The sequence below is a fragment of the Somniosus microcephalus genome, chromosome 15 (assembly GCF_052327205.1).
Source record: "Somniosus microcephalus isolate GS21.2 chromosome 15, FLI_Smic_1.0, whole genome shotgun sequence".
Classification (NCBI taxonomy): Eukaryota; Metazoa; Chordata; class Chondrichthyes; order Squaliformes; family Somniosidae; genus Somniosus; species Somniosus microcephalus.
In genome coordinates, this window is record NC_141001.1 from 1,386,230 (window position 1) to 1,405,949 (window position 19,720).

The following is a 19,720-nucleotide window of genomic DNA, read 5'->3' on the forward strand; positions in this document are numbered from 1 at the left end:
TCTATGCCCCTCATAATTTTATACACCTCAATAAGGTCTCCCCTCAGCCTCCTCTGTTCCAAGGAAAACAGACCCAGCCTAGCCAGTCTTTCCTCATAGCTAAGATTCTCTACTCCCAGCAACATCATTGTAAATCTCCTCTGTACCCCCTCTAGTGCAATCACATCTTTCCTGTAATGTGGTGACCAGAACTGCACGCAATACTCTAGCTGAGGCCCAACTAGTTTTTTATACAGTTGAAGCATAACTCCCCTGCTCTTGTATTCTATGCCACAGCGGCGGCGGCGGACCTGCGGGGAACAAGGCGGCAGCGAGGCTCAGGTAGGCCTCAGAAAGGCGGCGGCGGACCTGTGTGGAGCGAGGCAGCGGTGAGGCTCAGGTAGGTTTCAGAGTGGCGGCGGCGGACCTGTGTGGAGCGAGGCGGCGGCGGTGAGGCTCAGGTAGGTTTCCGAGTGGCGGCGGTGGACCTGTGTGGAGCGAGGTAGCGGTGAGGCTCAGGTAGGTTTCAGAGTGGCGGCGGTGGACCTGTGTGGAGCGAGGCAGCGGCAAGGCTCAGGTAGGTTTACCAATCTCAGAGGGAGGGAGAGAAGTGTGACGTCACCAGAAAGCAGGTAAGTGATTGGTTGGTGAGTATTTCTCTCTTTTTTAAACTTAAACTCTGTGGTTTATAGTTTCTAAGCTCTCTGTGGTGCAGCGGGGACTGTTGGTAAATCAGAGCCCTTAATTATATCATTTAACTGTAGTGGGATTGATTCGATTTAATTTAATTTGAATTAATTAAAGGGTAAATCATGGCAGCAGAGCTCGGCCCCATGGTATGCTCCTCGTGCACTATGTGGGAACTCAGGGACACTTCCTGTGTCCCTGACAACCATGTGTGCAGGAAGTGTATCCAGCTGCAGCTACTGGCAGACCGCATTGTGGCGCTGGAGCTGTGATTGGATACATACTGGACCATTCGCGATGCTGAGGATGTCATGGATATCACGTTTAAGCAGTTGGTCACACCACAGGCAAAGGTTGCACAGGCAGAAAGGGAATGGGTGACCAACAGGCAGAGTAGTAGGCACAGGTAGGTAGTGCAGGAGTCCCCTGTGGACATCCCCCTCTCAAACAGATATACCACTTTGAATACTGTTGAGGGGGATGGCTTATCAGAGGAAGGCAGCAGCAGCCAACTTCCTGGCACCCGCGGTGGTTCTGCTGCACAGGACGGGAGGAAAAAGAGCGGAAGAGCTATAGCAATAGGGGATTCCGTTGTAAGGGGAATAGATAGGCGTTTCTGCAGCCACAAATGAGACAAAGGATGGTGTGTTGCCTCCCTGGTGCAAGGGTCAAGGATGTCTCAGAGCGGCTGCAGAACATTTTGGAAGGGGAGGATGAACAGCCAGTTGTCATGGTGCATATAGGTACCAACGAAATAACAACAGAAAATGCTGGAAAAACTCAGCAAGTCAGGCAACATCCGTGGAGAGAAATTTGAGTTGACGTTTCGGGTTTGACCCTTCTTCAAAACTGGAGAGAAAAGGAACTAGATCGAAGGCAGGGCTGCGATCGAACAAAAGAATAAAAGAACCAAAAGAAGTAAAAGAGATTAGAAGCTAGACGAGATGGTAATAGGCTGTGATTAGGTGTAAAGTGTACTGGCAGGGCAAAAGATAGCTGCCAGGTGTGAGAGAGAAACAAAAGGAAAGGGGGGGGGGGAAAGGAAAGGAGTGGAAAAATATAAGTGAAAATGAAATAGGGGCCGAGGTTATGATCTGAAATTGTTGAACTTGATATTGAGACCGGAAGGCTGCAGAGTGCCTAATCGGAAGATGAGGTGCTGTTCCTCGAGTTTATGTTGAGCTTCTGTGGAACAGTACAAGAGGCCAAGGACGGTGAGGCCCGAGTGGGAATGGAGCGGTGAATTGAAATGACAGGCGACCGGAAGCTCGGGGTCACCCTTACGGACTGAACGGAGGTGTTCCGCAAAGCGGTCACCCAATCTGCGTTTGGTCTCCCCAATGTAGAGGAGACCGCATCGTGAGCAGCGAATACAGTATACTAGATTGCGAGAAGTACAAGTAAATTGCTGTTTCACCTGGAAGGGGTGTTTGGGGCCCTGGACAGTGGGGAGGGGGGAGGTATAGGGGCAGGTGTTACATCTCCTCCGCTTGCACGGGAAGGTGCCAGGCGAAGGGGAAGGGCTGTTTGGGGTGATAGAGGAGTGGACTAGGGTTTCTCGGAGAGAGCGGTCCCTGCGGAATGCTGAAAGGGGAGGGGAGGGGAAGATACGTTTGGTGGTGGGATCACTTTGGAGGTAGCGGAAATGCCGGAGGATGATCCGTTGAATGTGCAGGCTGGTGGGGTGAAAGGTGAGGACAAGGGGAACCCTATCGTGGTTCCGGGAGGGAGGGGCAGGGGTGAGGGCAGAGGTGCGGGAGATAGAACTGACACGGTCGAGGGCGGTGTCAACCACGGTAGAGGGGAATCCTCGGTTGCGGAAAAAGGAAGACATGTCTGAAGCACTGGTGTGGAAGGTGGCATCGTCGGAGCAGATACGGCGGAGGCGGAGAAACTGGGAGAATGGAATAGAGTCCTTACAGGAAGCGGGGTGGGAGGAAGTGTAGTCCAGGTAGCTGTGGGAGTCAGTGGGCTTGTAGTAAATATTGGTCGATAACCTATCCCCAGAGATGCAGACGGAGAAGTCGAGGAAGGGAAGGGAAGAGTCAGAGATGGACCATGTGAAGGTGAGGGAAGGGTGGAAATTGGAGGCAAAGTGAATGAAATTGTCAAGTTCGGGGCGAGAGCAGGAAACGGCACCGATACAGTCATCAATGTATCGGAAAAAGAGGTGAGGGAGGGGACCCGAGTAGGACTGGAACAAAGATTGTTCCACATAGCCCACGAAAAGGCAAGCATAGCTAGGACCCATGCGGGTACCCATGGCAACACCTTTGATTTGGAGGAAATGAGTGGAGTTAAAGGAGAAGTTGTTCAATGTGAGAACAAGTTCAGCCAAGCGGAGGAGGGTGGTGGTGGATGGGGACTGGACGAGCCTCTGTTCAAGGAAGAAGCGGAGTGCCCTCAGGCCATCCGGGTGGGGGATGGAGGTGTAGAGGGATTGTACGTCCATGGTGAAAAGGAAGCGGTTGGGGTCAGGAAACTGGAAACTGTTAAAGTGGTGGAGGGCGTCCGAAGAGTCGCGGATGTAGGTGGGAAGAGACTGGACAAGGGGAGAAAAGATAGAGTCAAGATAGGAAGAGATAAGTTCCGTGGGGCAAGAACAGGCTGAAACGATGGGTCTACCAGGGCAGTCCTGTTTGTGGATCTTGGGAAGGAGGTAGAAGCGGGCTGTGCCTTTTCGTGGGCTATGTGGAACAATCATTGTTCCAGTCCTACTCGGGTCCCCTCCCTCACCTCTTTTTCCGATACATTGATGACTGTATCAGTGCCGTTTCCTGCTCTCGCCCCGAACTTGACAATTTCATTCACTTTGCCTCCAATTTCCACCCTTCCCTCACCTTCACATGGTCCATCTCTGACTCTTCCCTTCCCTTCCTCGACTTCTCCGTCTCCATCTCTGGGGATAGGTTATCGACCAATATTTACTACAAACCCACTGACTCCCACAGCTACCTGGACTACACTTCCTCCCACCCCGCTTCCTGTAAGGACTCTATTCCATTCTCCCAGTTTCTCCGCCTCCGCCGTATCTGCTCCGACGATGCCACCTTCCACACCAATGCTTCAGACATGTCTTCCTTTTTCCGCAACCGAGGATTCCCCTCTACCGTGGTTGACACCGCCCTCGACCGTGTCAGTTCTATCTCCCGCACCTCTGCCCTCACCCCTGCCCCTCCCTCCCGGGACCACGATAGGGTTCCCCTTGTCCTCACCTTTCACCCCACCAGCCTCCACATTCAACGGATCATCCTCCGGCATTTCCGCTACCTCCAAAGTGATCCCACCACCAAACGTATCTTCCCCTCCCCTCCCCTTTCAGCATTCCGCAGGGACTGCTCTCTCCGAGACACCCTAGTCCACTCCTCTATCACCCCAAACAGCCCTTCCCCTTCGCCTGGCACCTTCCCGTGCAAGCGGAGGAGATGTAACACCTGCCCCTATACCTCCCCCCTCCCCACTGTCCAGGGCCCCAAACACCCCTTCCAGGTGAAACAGCGATTTACTTGTACTTCTCGCAATCTAGTATACTGTATTCGCTGCTCACGATGCGGTCTCCTCTACATTGGGTGACCGCTTTGCGGAACACCTCTGTTCAGTCCGTAAGGGTGACCCCGAGCTTCCGGTCGCCTGTCATTTCAATTCACCGCTCCATTCCCACTCGGACCTCACCGTCCTTGGCCTCTTGTACTGTTCCACGGAAGCTCAACGTAAACTCGAGGAACAGCACCTCATCTTCTGATTAGGCACTCTGCAGCCTTCCGGTCTCAATATCGAGTTCAACAATTTCAGATCATAACCTCGGCCCCTATTTCCTTTTCACTTATATTTTTCCACTCCTTTCCTTTCCCCCCCCCCCTTTCCTTTTGTTTCTCTCTCACACCTGGCAGCTATCTTTTGCCCTGCCAGTACACTTTACACCTAATCACAGCCTATTACCATCTCGTCTAGCTTCTAATCTCTTTTACTTCTTTTGGTTCTTTTATTCTTTTGTCCGATCGCAGCCCTGCCTTCGATCTAGTTCCTTTTCTCTCCAGTTTTGAAGAAGGGTCAAACCCGAAACGTCAACTCAAATTTCTCTCCACGGATGTTGCCTGACTTGCTGAGTTTTTCCAGCATTTTCTGTTGTTATTTCGGATTTCCAACATCTGCAGTATTTTGCCTAGGTACCAACGATATAGGTAAAAACCGGGATGAGGTCCTAAAGGGTGAATATAGGGAGATAGGAGGTAAATTAAAAAATAGGACCTCAAAGGTAGTAATCTCAGGATTGCTACCAGTGCCACATGCTAGTCAGAGTAGAAATAGAAGGATATTTCAGATGAATACATGGCTAGTGGAATGTGTTGTGTCTGTCAGTAGTAGGAGACAAGACCAAAGATGTGCAAGTTAGGTTGATTGGCTATGATAAATTGACCCTTAGTGTTAGGGGGTTAAATACATGGGGTTACGGGGATAGGGTGGGATATGTGTTGGTGTAGGGGTTATGGGGATCGGGTGGGATATGTGTCGGTGCAGGCTCGATGGGCTGATATGGCCTCTATCTGCACTGTGGGGTTTCTGTGATTCTGTGAAGACTGCAGGAGAACGGTACAACAGGTGTTTACTCAACATGGCTCACTCTGGAACTGACTGTATAGATTACTACTCAGTGCTATATACAGGTGTGGTCACTGCCGGTACTACAGTATACATGAGCTGTAAAAAGTAGTTCCCCCCTTAAAGGTATATACATTACAATTCCTCCCCTTTTAGATTAACAGTACCATAACACTCATTTAACAATTAAATATCAAACTAATTACAATTAACACTTTTAACATACAACGTTAGCTGAAAATAGTCCATTCATATATTCAGTCTTTGGGGAGGCTTCCTGATCCTTTCTGGATAGTGCCTTTCCCGAGTGTCTCGCTCTTGGTGCGGAGGCGATTCTGTCACCCTGTCGTCGGTTGGGTCATCAGCTTCCGATGCTACTGTTTCTGGGGTAGATGCGACCTGTACGTCAGGTTCCTCACCAGGTACGTATGGGTGAGGCATGGGGCTGACTTGTTCCTGTGACTCTAGGATCTGGTCAGCATGGCATCTCATGATGTTTTCCCCAACGTCCACTGTGTACATTAGTGGGCCCTGCCGTGTGCATATCGTTCCTGGCTGCCATTTTTCTGTTCGGTAGTCGCGGGCCAAGACTGGTTGCCCTACATTGAAGCTCCTTGTTGGCTTCTCATGGATGTGCTGGAATTGCTTACTCTCAACATCTCTTCATGCGTTTGGCCTGAGCAAATCCAGGCAAGATCTTAACCTTCGGTTAAAGAACATCATGGCCGGGGCCTGGTTGGTGACTGCATGTGTTGCATTCCGGTAGGTGAATAGGAAATTGTCCACCTTATGCTGCAGCGGAATGTTGTCATTGTACATAGCCTTTATTGCCTTCTTAAAGGTTTGTACGAAACTCTCAGCCAATCCATTTGTGGCTGGATGATACGGGGCGGATGTGTAATGCCTTACCCCATTCTTCTGCATAAACCTCCGGAACTCTTCGGACACAAACTGTGGTCCGTTATCGGAGTAAATCTGTTCCTGGCAAAAATGGTCCATAGGACTGCAATAGTTTTCTCCGTGGTGGTGGAGGACATTTTGATGACCTCAGGCCATTTCGAGTGCGCATCCACGGCTTTTAAAAACATTGAGTCCATGAATGGACCAGCAAAATCAATATGCACCCGTTGCCATGGAGATGAGGGCCACTCCCATGGGTGTAGAGGGGCATGTGGTGGTGCATTTTGGACTTTCTGGCATCCTGAGCAGCTCTTGGTCAGGTCCTCGATTTGTTTATCGATTCCCGGCCACCACGCATAAGCCCTGGCAAGGCTTTTCATTTTTACCCCTCCCAGATGACCCTCATGAAGCTCATTGAGCACTCTATCCCTTAACTTGGGTGGAATTACCACTCGGGATCCACACATCAAGGTCCCCCGGCACACTGACAGCTGTTCTCTTCTTGTCGAGAATGCTGGCAACAGTGAGTTGCCATGTGCTGGCCATCCCTTCATCGTCAAATCTTATACCCGAGACAGTGTCGGGTCATTTCGGGTCTCCTTTTCTATACGAGCGTTAGTTACCGATAGGTATTCAATTATAGTCGAATGAAATATTTCGACAGGATCCACTGCTGGTGCTTCCTCCACAGTAGGCAGTGGCAGGCGTAATAGCCCATCAGCATTTCCATGCTGTTTCGTGCCCATATATTCAATCTCATAGTGGTGTGCCCCTAGAAAGAGTGACCATCTTTGTAGTCATTGCACAGTCATCACCGGAACGCCCTTCTTCGGATAAAAAATGGAGACAAGAGGCTGGTGGTCAGTCAGCAAGGCGAATTTCTGCCCGTGCAGATAGTGATTGAACTTTTCCACTCCCCACACTAGGCTGAGGGCATCCCTGTCAATCTGGGCATAGTTACGCTCAGCTGAGCTTAGTCATCGTGATGCAAAGGCTATTGGCCTCTCTGAGCCGTCCGAGAATTTGTGCGACAGCACCGCTCCAATGCCGTAGGGTGACGCATCACACGCCAACCGAATTGGTAGTGCTAGGTTGAAATGGGCCAATACCTCTTTTAATGTGATTAGTGTTTTGCTCTTCTGGAAAGCTCGTTTACATTCGTCACTCCACTTCCATGGCACTCCAGTTTGCAGTAGGGTGTTCAGTGGGTGTAGTATTGTAGACAAATTTGGCAAGAACCTATGGTAGTAGTTTACCAGCCCGAGGAACGACCTCAGTTGTGACACGTTTTCCGGTGCTGGAGCCTTGACTACCGCCTCAATCTTTTCTGGGGACTTATGTAACCCCTCTTTATCGATAATGTGGCCACAATATGAGATCTGATTTTTATTTAAAACTCGCATTTGGGGCGGTTAGCTCGGAGCCCATATTCCTTCAATCTAGTGAGCACCTGCTCCAGGTTGGCAAGGTGATCACTGTCATTTTTGCCCGTGACCAGGATGTCGTCCAAATAACACTGGGTCCCGGGGATCCCTTGCAGGACTTGCTCCATTGCCCTTTGCCAAATAGCCGGAGCTGATGCTACCCCAAATACCAGCCAGTTGTATTGGTAGAGACCTTTATGGGTGTTGATTGTGAGGTATTTTTTTGATGCTTCTTCTACCTCCATTTGCAGATACGCCTGGGCCAGATCAATCTTAGTGAAGCATTTCCCTCCAGATAGCGAGGCGAAAATATCTTCAATCCGCGGAAGTGGATATTGCACGATGTGAAGGAGTGGCTTCACTGTTACCTTAAAGTCCCCACAGATGCGAACCTTCCTTGGTTCCCCAGGCGTGCTGCTCAACGACTTTTTCATCACAGGGACGATGGGTGTAGCCCACTCGCTCCAGTCTACCTTGGACAGTACTCCTGAACGTTCCAAACTCTCCAGCTCTGCTTCGACAGCTGGGCGGATCGCATAAGGTACCGGTCTGGCCTTAAAAAATGTTGGGCTTGCATTTTCTTCAATTTTAATTGTTGCTGTCATGCCTTTTAGTGTTCCGAGTCCTTGCTGGAACACTTCTTGAGCTTCGGTTAGGATCTTTGACAGTCGCCCAGGTGTGACGTCGTCATCCTTTTTGGCAGCCACAGCAAGTGCTTGTATGGAATGCCAATCCAGCTGTATTTTCCGGATCCATTCACGTCCCAGTAATGGTGGTCCTCCATCTTGCAATACATACAGGTCTAGTTTTGGTGTTTCCTTACCGTTATACATAACGGTCACCCTTATTTTTCCTTTGGGGTAGACTTTTTGCCCCGCGTACGTCTTCAAAATAATTTTTGTGTCTCTCAAGGGTATGTGTGAGAATAGCCGCTCATAGTCCCGTCGGTTTATGACTTTTAGGGCTGATCCTGTCTCCAATTCCATCTTTACCTGGACTCCTGCTATCTTGAGAGTGACCCAAATGGTTCGGTGATCCTCCGTTTTGATCGCATTATGTAGTTTCAGACAACTCAGCTCCCTGTTTTCGGAGTTGGTATCACTCTTTTGTTCGTCTGAACTATTCTCCGTCACCTTATGTACATTCTTGTACTTTTCTTTTGGAGATTTCTTATTGCTGGTTTTCTTTCCCGACCTGCAGACTCGTGCTATGTGTCCTACTTTTCCACACTGTCTGCACACTTTGTCTTTGAACCAGCAATCATTGTGGTCGTGTGTTGTTCTGCCGCAGCGATAGCACTTCTCTGTTCTGTATGACATTTCATTTGTGCCATATTCTTGCGGTCTCTGTTGTATCTCTGCAGCGCCCCGTCCTGTTGCTTCATATGATACCACAATGCTGAAAGCCTTGTCCAGCGTAAGGTCCTTTTCAGATAAATGCCGTTTCTGGGTTCCTTCACTTTGAAGCCCACACACAAACTTGTCCCTTAAGGTATCTGCCAGTTCCGTTCCAAACTGGCAGTGTTTTGATAGTTTGCGCAGTTCTGTTAAATATTCAGCATTGCTTTCAACCTTATGCTGGTTCCGTTTGTGAAACTTGAATCTTTCTGCTATCAGCAGCGGTGTGGGGTTTAAATGTTCCTGTAGTAGCGTCACTATGTCTCCAAAACTCTTTTCCACTGGCTTCGCTGGGGTTACTAGATTTTGTAATAAGCCATATGTTTTTGCACCCATTAAATTTAACAATACCGGCGCTTTCTTGTCATTTGACACCTCATTTGCCTTGCAGTATACCTCTATTCATTCGACATATGTAGTCCAATCTTCGACTTCATTGTCAAATGCGGTGATACTGCCACTCTTCGGCATTTTGGGTGCAGCTTAAAATGGCATCTCCCGCGCTTTCCTTCCTCCCCCGCTGCTGCCAACGCCGCTCTCAGCGGTCCTCGTGGCAATGGCGGCACCTCGTGGGTTTCTGCGCATTTCTCTACCTCTCCTCACTGCTGCTTGGCCCCTGAACACTGGCTGCGCCCTGTGCGCTCTGCCCTTTCTCTCTCTCTCCCGTCGACGCTGCTCGGCCCTTTGCTGTGCCGCTCGGTCGGGCTCTAGCCTGCCACTGTCCGGGAAGGGTCTGCACACTATCTGTTGCCAGCCCCCTTTGCTGGACCACTGCGACTGGAAAGCCAAGCCTGGCTCTCAACAGCCTCCCCCGCAATTCTCAAGTCTCTGCTAGATGACTGGGTGGTTGCCCGTGGTCGACGCCTGTGTCTCTGGCCAGGAACGAATCCCTGGGAGGTGATGCAGAGTTGCAGGTAGGATCGAATTTGCCTCGTCGCCAATGTTGTGTCTGTCAGTAGTAAGACACAAGACTGCAGGAGAATTGTACAACAGGTGTTTACTCAATGTGGCTCACTCTGGAACTGACTGTACAGATTACTACTCAGTGCTATATACAGGTGTGGTCACTGCCGGTACTACAGTATACATGAGCTGTAAAAAGTAGTTCCCCCCTTAAAGGTATATACATTACAGAATGGTGCAAGGTGGAGGGATTCAAGTTCCTGGGACATTGGGACCGGTTCTGGGGGAGGTGGGACCAGTACAAACCAGACGGTTTACACCTGGGCAGGGCCGGGACTGATGTCCTAGGGGGAGTGTTTGCTAGTGCTCTGGGGGAGGGTTTAAACTAAAATGGCAGGGGTTTGGGAACCTGAGCAGGGAGACAGAGGAAAGGGAAACAATGATAAAAGCAAAACATAGGAAGGAGAAAAACAAAAGTGGCAGTCAGAGAAATCAACGTCTTAAATCAAACATAGCCACAGTAAATAATAATTCTAATAAGTCTAAGAGATTTAAAAAAACAAGCCTAAAGGCTTTTTGTGTCTTAATGTTAGGAGCATTCGTAATAAGGTGGATGAATTAGTTGCACAAATAGAGGTAAACAAATATGATTTGATTGGGATTACGGAAACATGGCTCCAGGGTGGCCAAGGCTGGGAACTCAACATCCAGGGGTATTCAATATTCAGGAAAGATAGGCAAAAAGGAAAGGGAGGTGGGGTAGCATTGCTGGTTAAAGTGGGGATGAACACAATTGTATGGAAGGATATTAGCTCTAATGATGTGGAATCTGTATGGGTAGAACTGAGAAATTACCAAGGGGATGAAAATGTTAGTGGGAGGGGTATATAGACCTCCAAACAGTAGTGCGGAGGTTGGGGATGGCATTAAAAGGGAAATTAGAAAAGCATGCAATAAGGGCACAGCAGTGATCATGGGTGACTTTAATCTACATATAGATTGGGCTAACCAAATTAGTAACAATACTGTGGAGGAGGAATTCCTGAAGTGTTTACGGGATGGTTTCCTGGACCAATATGTCGAGGAACCAACTAGAGATCAGGCCATCTTAGACTGGGTATTATGTAATGAGAAAGGATTAATTAGCAATCTTGTACGAGGCCCCTTGGGTCGGAGCGATCATAATATGATAGAATTCTTCATTAAGATGGAGAGTGAAGTAGTTGACTCAGAAACTGGGGTCCTGAATTTAAATAAAGGAAACTATGATGGTATGAGGTGTGAGTTGGGTAGGATTGATTGGGGAATGTCACTCAAAGTGTTGACGGTGGATAGGCAATGGCAAACATTCAAAGACCATTTGGAAAAGCTACAGAATTTGTTCATCCCAGTTTGGCATAAAAAGAAAACAAAAAAGGTGACTCAACCATGGCTAACAAGTGAAATTAGGGATAGCATAAGATCCAAGGAGAGGACATATAAATTGGCCAGAAAAAGCAGTAAACCTGAGGATTGGGAGCAGTTTAGGATTCAGCAAAGGAGGACAAAGGGATTAATTAAGAAGGGGAAAATAGAATATGAGAGTAAGCTTGCAGGGTTCATAAAAACTGACTGTAAAAGCTTTTATACATTTGAGAAGAGAAAAAGATTGGTGAAGTCAAGCGTAGGTCCCTTGCAGTCAGAATCAGGGGACCAATTAATGGGGACCAATTAAATACATATTTTGGTTCTGTCTTCACAAGTGAGGACACAAATAACCTCCCAGAGATGTCGGGGAACATAGGGTCTGATGAAAGGGAGGAACTGAATGAAATCAGTATTTGTAGGGAAATGGTGTTAGAGAAATTGATGAGCTTGAAGGCCGATAAATCCCCACGGCCTGATAATCTACATACTAGGGTACTGAAGGAAGTGGCCCTAGAAAAAGTAGATGCATTGCTGATCATCTTCCAACATTCGATGGAATCTGGAACAGTACCCATGGATTGGAGGGTAGCTAATGTTACCCCACTATTCAAAAAAGGTGGTAGAGAGGAAACGGGGAATTACAGACCGGTAAGCCTGACATCGGTAGTGGGGAAAATGCTGGAGTCCATTATAAAAGATGTAATAGCAGAGCACTTGGAAAACAGTGACAGGATCGGACAAAGTCAATATGGATTTACAAAAGGTAAATCATGCTTGACTAATCTACTGGAATTTTTTGAGGATGTAACTGGTAAAATAGATAAGGGAGAACCAGTGGATGTGGCATATTTGGACTTTCAAAAGTCTTTTGATAAGGTCCCGCATAAGAGATTAACGTGTAAAGTTAAGGCACATGGAATTGGGGGCAAGGTATTGATTTGGATAGAGAACTGGTTGGCAGACAGAAAGCAGAGTTGGAATAAATGGGTCTTTTTCTGAGTGGCAGGCAGTGACTAGTGGGGTACCGCAGGGATTGGTCCTTGGCCCCCAGCTATTCACAATATATGTTAATGATCTAGACAAGGGAACTAGATGTAATATCTCCAAGTTTGCAGATGACACAAAGCTGGGTGGGTGTGTGTGCTGTGAGGTGGATGCCGAGAAACTCTAGGATGATTTGGACAGGTTGAGTGATTGGGCAGAAGCATGGTAGATGCAATATAACGTGGATAAATGCGAGGTTATCCACTTTGGTGTCAAAAACAGGAAGGCAGATTATTATTTGAATGGCAATAGATTGGGAGAAGGGGAAGTGCAACGAGACCTGGGTGTCCTTGTGCACCAGTCGCTGAAGGTAAGCATGCAGGTTCAGCAGGCGGTTAAGAAGGCAAATGGTATGTTGGCCTTCGTAGTTTGAGGGTTTGAGTACAGGAACAAGGCTGTCTTGCTGCAATTGTACAGGGCCTTGGTGAGACCTCATCTTGAGTATTGTGTGCAGTTTTGGTCACCTTATCTGAGGAAGGATGTCTTGCCATGGAAGGAGTTCAGTGATGATTCACCAGGCTGATACCTGGGATGGCAGGAATGAGGAGGGATTGAGTCGATTGGGCTTATTCTCACTGGAGTTTAGAAGAATGAGAGGGGATCTCATTGAAACTTATAAAATTCTGACAGGACCGGACAGACTAGATGCAGGAAGGATGATCCCGAAGGTCAGGAAGTTCAGAACCAGGGGTCACAGTCTAAGGATAAGGGGTAAGCCATTTATGACAGAAATGAGGAGGAATTTCTTCACCCAGAGAGTGGTGAACCTGTGGAATTCTCTACCACAGAAGGCAGTAGAGGCCAATTCATTAAATATATTCAAGAAGGAGTTGGATATATTTCTTAAGGCTAAAGGGATCAAGGGTTATGGGGAGAAAGCAGGGACAGGGTACTGAATTTGGATGATCAGCCATGATCGCATTGAATGGCCATGGCTAATAAAGGTAAGCATTCCGTATGCCTTTTTAACCACCTTATCTACCTGGCCTGCCACCTTCAGGGATCTGTGGACATGCACCCCAAGGTCCCTTTGTTCCTCTACACTACTCAGTGTCCGACCATTTAATGTGTATTCCCTTTCCTTGTTAGCCCTCCCCAAATGCATTAACTCACACTTCTCTGGATTGAATTCCATTTGCCACTGTATTGCCCACCTGACCAATTTATTGATATCTTCCTGCAGTCTACAGTTTCCTTCTTCAGTATCAACCACACAGCCGATTTTAGTATCATCTGCAAACTTCTTAATCATACCCCCTATATTCAAGTCTAGATCATTTATGTATACCACAAAAAGCAAGGGACCTAGTACTGAGCCCCGCAGAACCCCACTGGAAACAGCCTTCCAGTCACAAAAACACCCATCAACCATTACCCTCTGCTTCCTGTCTCCGAGCCAGTTTTGAATCCAACTTGACACTTTGCCCTGGATCCTATGGGCTTTTAACTTCGTGACCAGTCTGCCATGTGGAACGTTATCAAAAGCCTTGCTAAAGTCTACATCAAATGCACTACCCTCATCTACCCTCCTTGTTACCTCCTCAAAAAATTCAATCCAATTTGTCAGACACGACCTTCCCTTAACAAATCCATGCTGACTACCCTTGATTAATCCGTGTCTTTCTAAATGAAGATTTATCCTGTCCTTCAGAATTCTTTCCAATAATTTTCCCACCACCGAGGTTAGGCTGACTGGCCTGTAATTATTCGGTCTATCCTTTTCTCCCTTTTTAAACAAGGGTACTACATTACCAGTCCTCCAGTCCTCTGGCACCACACGTGAAGCCAGAGAGGATTGAAAAATTATGGTTAGGGCCTCTGCTATTTCCTCTTTTGCTTCGTTTAACAGCCTGGGATACATTTCATCCAGGCCTAGGGATTTATCCAGTTTTAAAGCTGCTAAACCCTTAATAATTCCTCTCCGACTATGTTTATTTCATCTAATATTTCACACACCTCCTACATGATAGCAAAGTCTGCTTCGCTCCTCTCCTTTGTGAAAACAGTATTCATTAAGAACCCTATCGACATCTCCCGCCTCCACATACAGGTTGCCCTCATGATCTCTAAAAGGCCCGACCCTTTCTTTAGTTATCCTATTACTCTTAATATATTTATAAAACATCTTTGGGTTTTCCTTGATTTTACTTGCCAAGAACTTTTCATGCTCTCTTTTTGCTTTCCTAATAGCCTTTTTAATTGGACCCCTGCACTTTCGTCCCCACTGCCTAAGTTACAAGCAGTGGGTGGGGAGGGGTGGGGGTGAGATACATGCAGTGGGGGTGGGGTGAGTTACAGGCAGTGGGGGGTGGGTGTGAGTTACAGGCAGTGGGGGGTGAGTGTGAGTTACAGGCAGTGGAGGGTAGGTGTGAGTTACAGGCTGTAGGGGTGGGTGTGAGTTACAGGCAGTGGGGGGTGCGGGAGAGCTACAGGCAGTGGGCATGGGTGTGAGTTGCAGGCAGTGGGGGGCTGGGTGTGATTTGACATGCAGTGGGGGTAGGTGTGAGTTACAGGCAGTGGGGGGATAGCTGTGAGTTACAGGCAGTGAGGGGTGTGAGTTAAAGGCAGTGGGTGGATGTGAGTTACAGGCAGTGTGGGTGGGTGTGAGTTACAGACAGTGTGGGGTGAGTGTGAGTTACAGTCTGTGGGGGGATGGGTGTGAGTTACAGGTAGTGGGGGGGTGATTTGCAGGCAGCTGGGGTGGGGGTGGGTTACAGGCATTGTGGGCAGGTGTGCATTACAGGCAGTGAGGGGTGAGTTACAGACAGTTGAGGGTAGGTGTGAGTTAGAGGCAGTGGGGTGGGTGTGAGTTAAATGCTATGGGGATGGGTGAGAGTTACAGACTAAGGGGATGGGTGTGAGTTACAGGCAGTGGGTGGTAGGTGCGAGTTACAAGCAGGGGGGTGAGTGTGAGTTACTGGTTGTGGGGATGAGTGTGAGTTACAGGCAGTGGGATGGGTGTGAGTTACAGGCAGTGGGGGGGAGAGTTACAGGCAGTCGGGTGTGGGTGTGAGTAACAGGCAGTGGGGTGGGTGTGAGTTACAGGCATTGGGGCTGGGTGTGAGTTACAGGCAGTGGGGTGGGTGTGAGTTACAGGCATTTGGGCTGGGTGAGAGTTACAGGCAGTGGGGGTGGGGTGAATTTCAGGCAGTGGTGCTGGGTGTGAGTTAAAGGCAGTGGGGATGGGTGTGAGTTACAGGCAGCAGAGGGTAGGTGTAAGTTACAGGCAGTGGGGGTGGGAGTGAGTTACAGGCAGTGGGGGTGGGGTGAATTACAGGCAGTGGGGCTGGGTGAGAGTTACAGGCAGTGGGGGTGGGGTGAATTACAGGCAGCGGGGCTGGGTGTGAGTTACAGGCAGTGGGGATGGGTGTGAGTTACAGGCAGCAGAGGGTAGGTGTAAGTTACAGGGAGTGGGGGTGGGAGTGAGTTACAGGCAGTGGGGGTGGGGTGAATTACAGGCAGTGGGGGTGGGTGAGAGTTACAGGCATTGGGGCTGGGTGTGAGTTACAGGCAGCAGAGGGTACGTGTAAGTTACAGGCAGTGGGGTGGGAGTGAGTTAAAGGCAGTGGGGGTAGGGTGAATTACAGGCAGTGGGGCTGGGTGAGAGTTACAGGCATTGGGGGTGGGGTGAATTACAGGCAGTGGGGCTGGGTGTGAGTTACAGGCAGTGGGGATGGGTGTGAGTAACAGGGGGTGGGGGTGAGTTAAAGGTAGTGGAGGGTGAGTGAGTTACAGGCAGTGGAGGTGGGTGAGAGTTACAAGCTGTGGGGATGGGTGTGAGTTACAGGCTGTGGGGGTACATGTGAGTTACAGGCTGAGGGGGTGAGATACAGGCAGTGGGAGTTACAGGCAGTGGGGTGGATGTGAGTTACAGGCAGTGGGGGAGGATGTGAGTTACAGGCAGTGGGGGGTGGAGGTGAGTTACAGGGAGTGGGGGTGGGTAAGAGTTACAGGCTGTGGGGATGGGTGTGAGTTACAGGCTGTGGGTGTAGGTGTGAGTTATAGGCTGTGGGGGTGAGATACAGGCAGTGGGGGTGCGTGTGAGTTACAGGCAGTGGGGTGCATGTGAGTTACAGGCAGTGGGGTGGATGTGAGTTACAGGTAGTGGGGTGAATTACAGCCAGTGCGGTGTGGAGGTGATTACAGGCAGTGGGGGTGGGGGTGAGTTACAGGCAGTGAGGGTGGATGTGAGTTACAGGCAGTGAGGGGGTAAGTTACAGGCAGTGGGGTGAGTGTGAGTTAGATGCAATGGAGGGTGGGTGTGATTTGACATGCAGTGTGGGTAGGTGTGGGTTACAGGCAGTGAGGGGTGAGTTATAGGCAGTGGGGGGTGTGAGTTACAGGCAGTGGGGTGGATGTGAGTTACAGGCAGTGTGGGTGGGTGTGAGTTACAGGCAGTGTGGGGTGAGTGTGAGTTACAGGCTGTGGGGGGTGGGTGTGAGTTACAGGCAGTGGGGGTGGGTGTGAGTTACAGGCAGTGGGTGGGTGTGAGTTACAGGCAGTGGGGGGTAGGTGTGAGTTACAGGCAGTGAGGGGGTGAGTTACAGGCAGTTGCGGGTAGGTGTGAGTTACAGGCAGTGGGGTGGGTGTGAGTTACAGGCAATGGGGATGGGTGTGAGTTACAGGCTATGGGGATGGGTGTGAGTTACAGGCAGTGGGGGGTAAGTGTGAGTTACAAGCAGAGGGGGTGAGTGTGAGTTACTGGTTATGGGGATGGGTGTGAGTTACAGGCAGTGGGGCTGGGGGTGAGTTACAGGCAGTGGGTGGGTGTGAGTTACAGGCAGTGGGGGTGAGTTACAGACAGTGGGGTGTGGGTGTGAGTAACAGGCAGTGAGGTGGATGTGAGTTACAGGCATTGGGGCTGGGGTGAGTTACAGGCAGAGGGGGTGGGTGATTTACAGGCAGTGGGGGCGTAGGTGTCAGTTACAGGCAGTGGGGTGAGTGTGAGTTACAGGCAGTGGAGGGTAGGTGTGACTTACAGGCTGCAGGGGTGGGTGTGAGTTACAGGCAGTGGGGTGGCTTAGAGTTACAGGCAGTGGGGGGTGGGGGAGAGCTACAGGCAGTGGTGATGAGTTACAGGCAGTGGGGGGCTGGGTGTGATTTGACATGCAGTGGGGGTAGGTGTGGGTTAAAGGCTGTGGGGTGTATGTGAGAGTTACAGGCAGTTGAGGGTGTGTGAGTTAAAGGCAGTGGGGGTGTGTGTGATTTGACATGCAGTGGGGGTAGGTGTGAGTTACAGGCAATGGGGGGATAGCTGTGAGTTACAGGCAGTGAGGGGTGAGTTACAGGCAGTGGGGGGGTGAGTTACAGGCAGTGGGTGGATGTGAGTTACAGGCAGTGTGGGTGGTTGTGAGTTACATACAGTGTGGGGTGAGTGTGAGTTACAGTCAGTGGGGGTGGGTGTGAGTTACAGGCAGTGGGGGGTGAGTTGCAGGCAGCGGGGATGGGGGTGAGGTACAGGCATTGGGCAGGTATGCATTACAGGCAGTGAGGGGTGTGTTACAGGCAGTTGAGGGTAGGTGTGTGTTAGAGGCAGTGGGGTGGGTGTGAGTTAAATGCTATGGGGATGGGTGTGAGTTACAGACTATGGGGATGGGTGTGAGTTACAGGCAGTGGGGGGTAGGTGTGAGTTACAAGCAGGGGTGGTGAGTGTGAGTTACTGGTTGTGGGGATGGGTGTGAGTTACAGGCAGTGGGGGTGGGGGTGAGTAACAGGCAGTGGGGTGGGTGTGAGTTACAGGCATTGGGGCTGGGTGTGAGTTACAGGCAGTGGGGTGGGTGTGAGTTACAGGCATTTGGGCTGGGTGAGAGTTACAGGCAGTGGGGGTGGGGTGAATTTCAGGCAGTGGTGCTGGGTGTGAGTTAAAGGCAGTGGGGATGGGTGTGAGTTACAGGCAGCAGAGGGTAGGTGTAAGTTACAGGCAGTGGGGGTGGGAGTGAGTTACAGGCAGTGGGGGTGGGGTGAATTACAGGCAGTGGGGCTGGGTGAGAGTTACAGGCAGTGGGGGTGGGGTGAATTACAGGCAGCGGGGCTGGGTGTGAGTTACAGGCAGTGGGGATGGGTGTGAGTTACAGGCAGCAGAGGGTAGGTGTAAGTTACAGGGAGTGGGGTGGGAGTGAGTTACAGGCAGTGGGGGTGGGGTGAATTACAGGCAGTGGGGGTGGGTGAGAGTTACAGGCATTGGGGCTGGGTGTGAGTTACAGGCAGCAGAGGGTACGTGTAAGTTACAGGCAGTGGGGTGGGAGTGAGTTAAAGGCAGTGGGGGTAGGGTGAATTACAGGCAGTGGGGCTGGGTGAGAGTTACAGGCATTGGGGGTGGGGTGAATTACAGGCAGTGGGGCTGGGTGTGAGTTACAGGCAGTGGGGATGGGTGTGAGTAACAGGGGGTGGGGGTGAGTTAAAGGTAGTGGAGGGTGAGTGAGTTACAGGCAGTGGAGGTGGGTGAGAGTTACAAGCTGTGGGGATGGGTGTGAGTTACAGGCTGTGGGGGTACATGTGAGTTACAGGCTGAGGGGGTGAGATACAGGCAGTGGGAGTTACAGGCAGTGGGGTGGATGTGAGTTACAGGCAGTGGGGGAGGATGTGAGTTACAGGCAGTGGGGGGTGGAGGTGAGTTACAGGGAGTGGGGGTGGGTAAGAGTTACAGGCTGTGGGGATGGGTGTGAGTTACAGGCTGTGGGTGTAGGTGTGAGTTATAGGCTGTGGGGGTGAGATACAGGCAGTGGGGGTGCGTGTGAGTTACAGGCAGTGGGGTGCATGTGAGTTACAGGCAGTGGGGTGGATGTGAGTTACAGGTAGTGGGGTGAATTACAGCCAGTGCGGTGTGGAGGTGATTACAGGCAGTGGGGGTGGGGGTGAGTTACAGGCAGTGAGGGTGGATGTGAGTTACAGGCAGTGAGGGGGTAAGTTACAGGCAGTGGGGTGAGTGTGAGTTAGATGCAATGGAGGGTGGGTGTGATTTGACATGCAGTGTGGGTAGGTGTGGGTTACAGGCAGTGAGGGGTGAGTTATAGGCAGTGGGGGGTGTGAGTTACAGGCAGTGGGGTGGATGTGAGTTACAGGCAGTGTGGGTGGGTGTGAGTTACAGGCAGTGTGGGGTGAGTGTGAGTTACAGGCTGTGGGGGGTGGGTGTGAGTTACAGGCAGTGGGGGTGGGTGTGAGTTACAGGCAGTGGGTGGGTGTGAGTTACAGGCAGTGGGGGGTAGGTGTGAGTTACAGGCAGTGAGGGGGTGAGTTACAGGCAGTTGCGGGTAGGTGTGAGTTACAGGCAGTGGGGTGGGTGTGAGTTACAGGCAATGGGGATGGGTGTGAGTTACAGGCTATGGGGATGGGTGTGAGTTACAGGCAGTGGGGGGTAAGTGTGAGTTACAAGCAGAGGGG

General features: G+C 50.3%; 1 protein-coding gene across 3 annotated transcripts in view; it reads right to left on the reverse strand.

Moving 5' to 3' along the window:
- Positions 1-19,720, reverse strand: part of rapsn (receptor-associated protein of the synapse, 43kD) — a 332,392-nt gene that overhangs the window by 86,228 nt on the left and 226,444 nt on the right. The gene's annotated exons all lie outside the window — the stretch shown is intronic.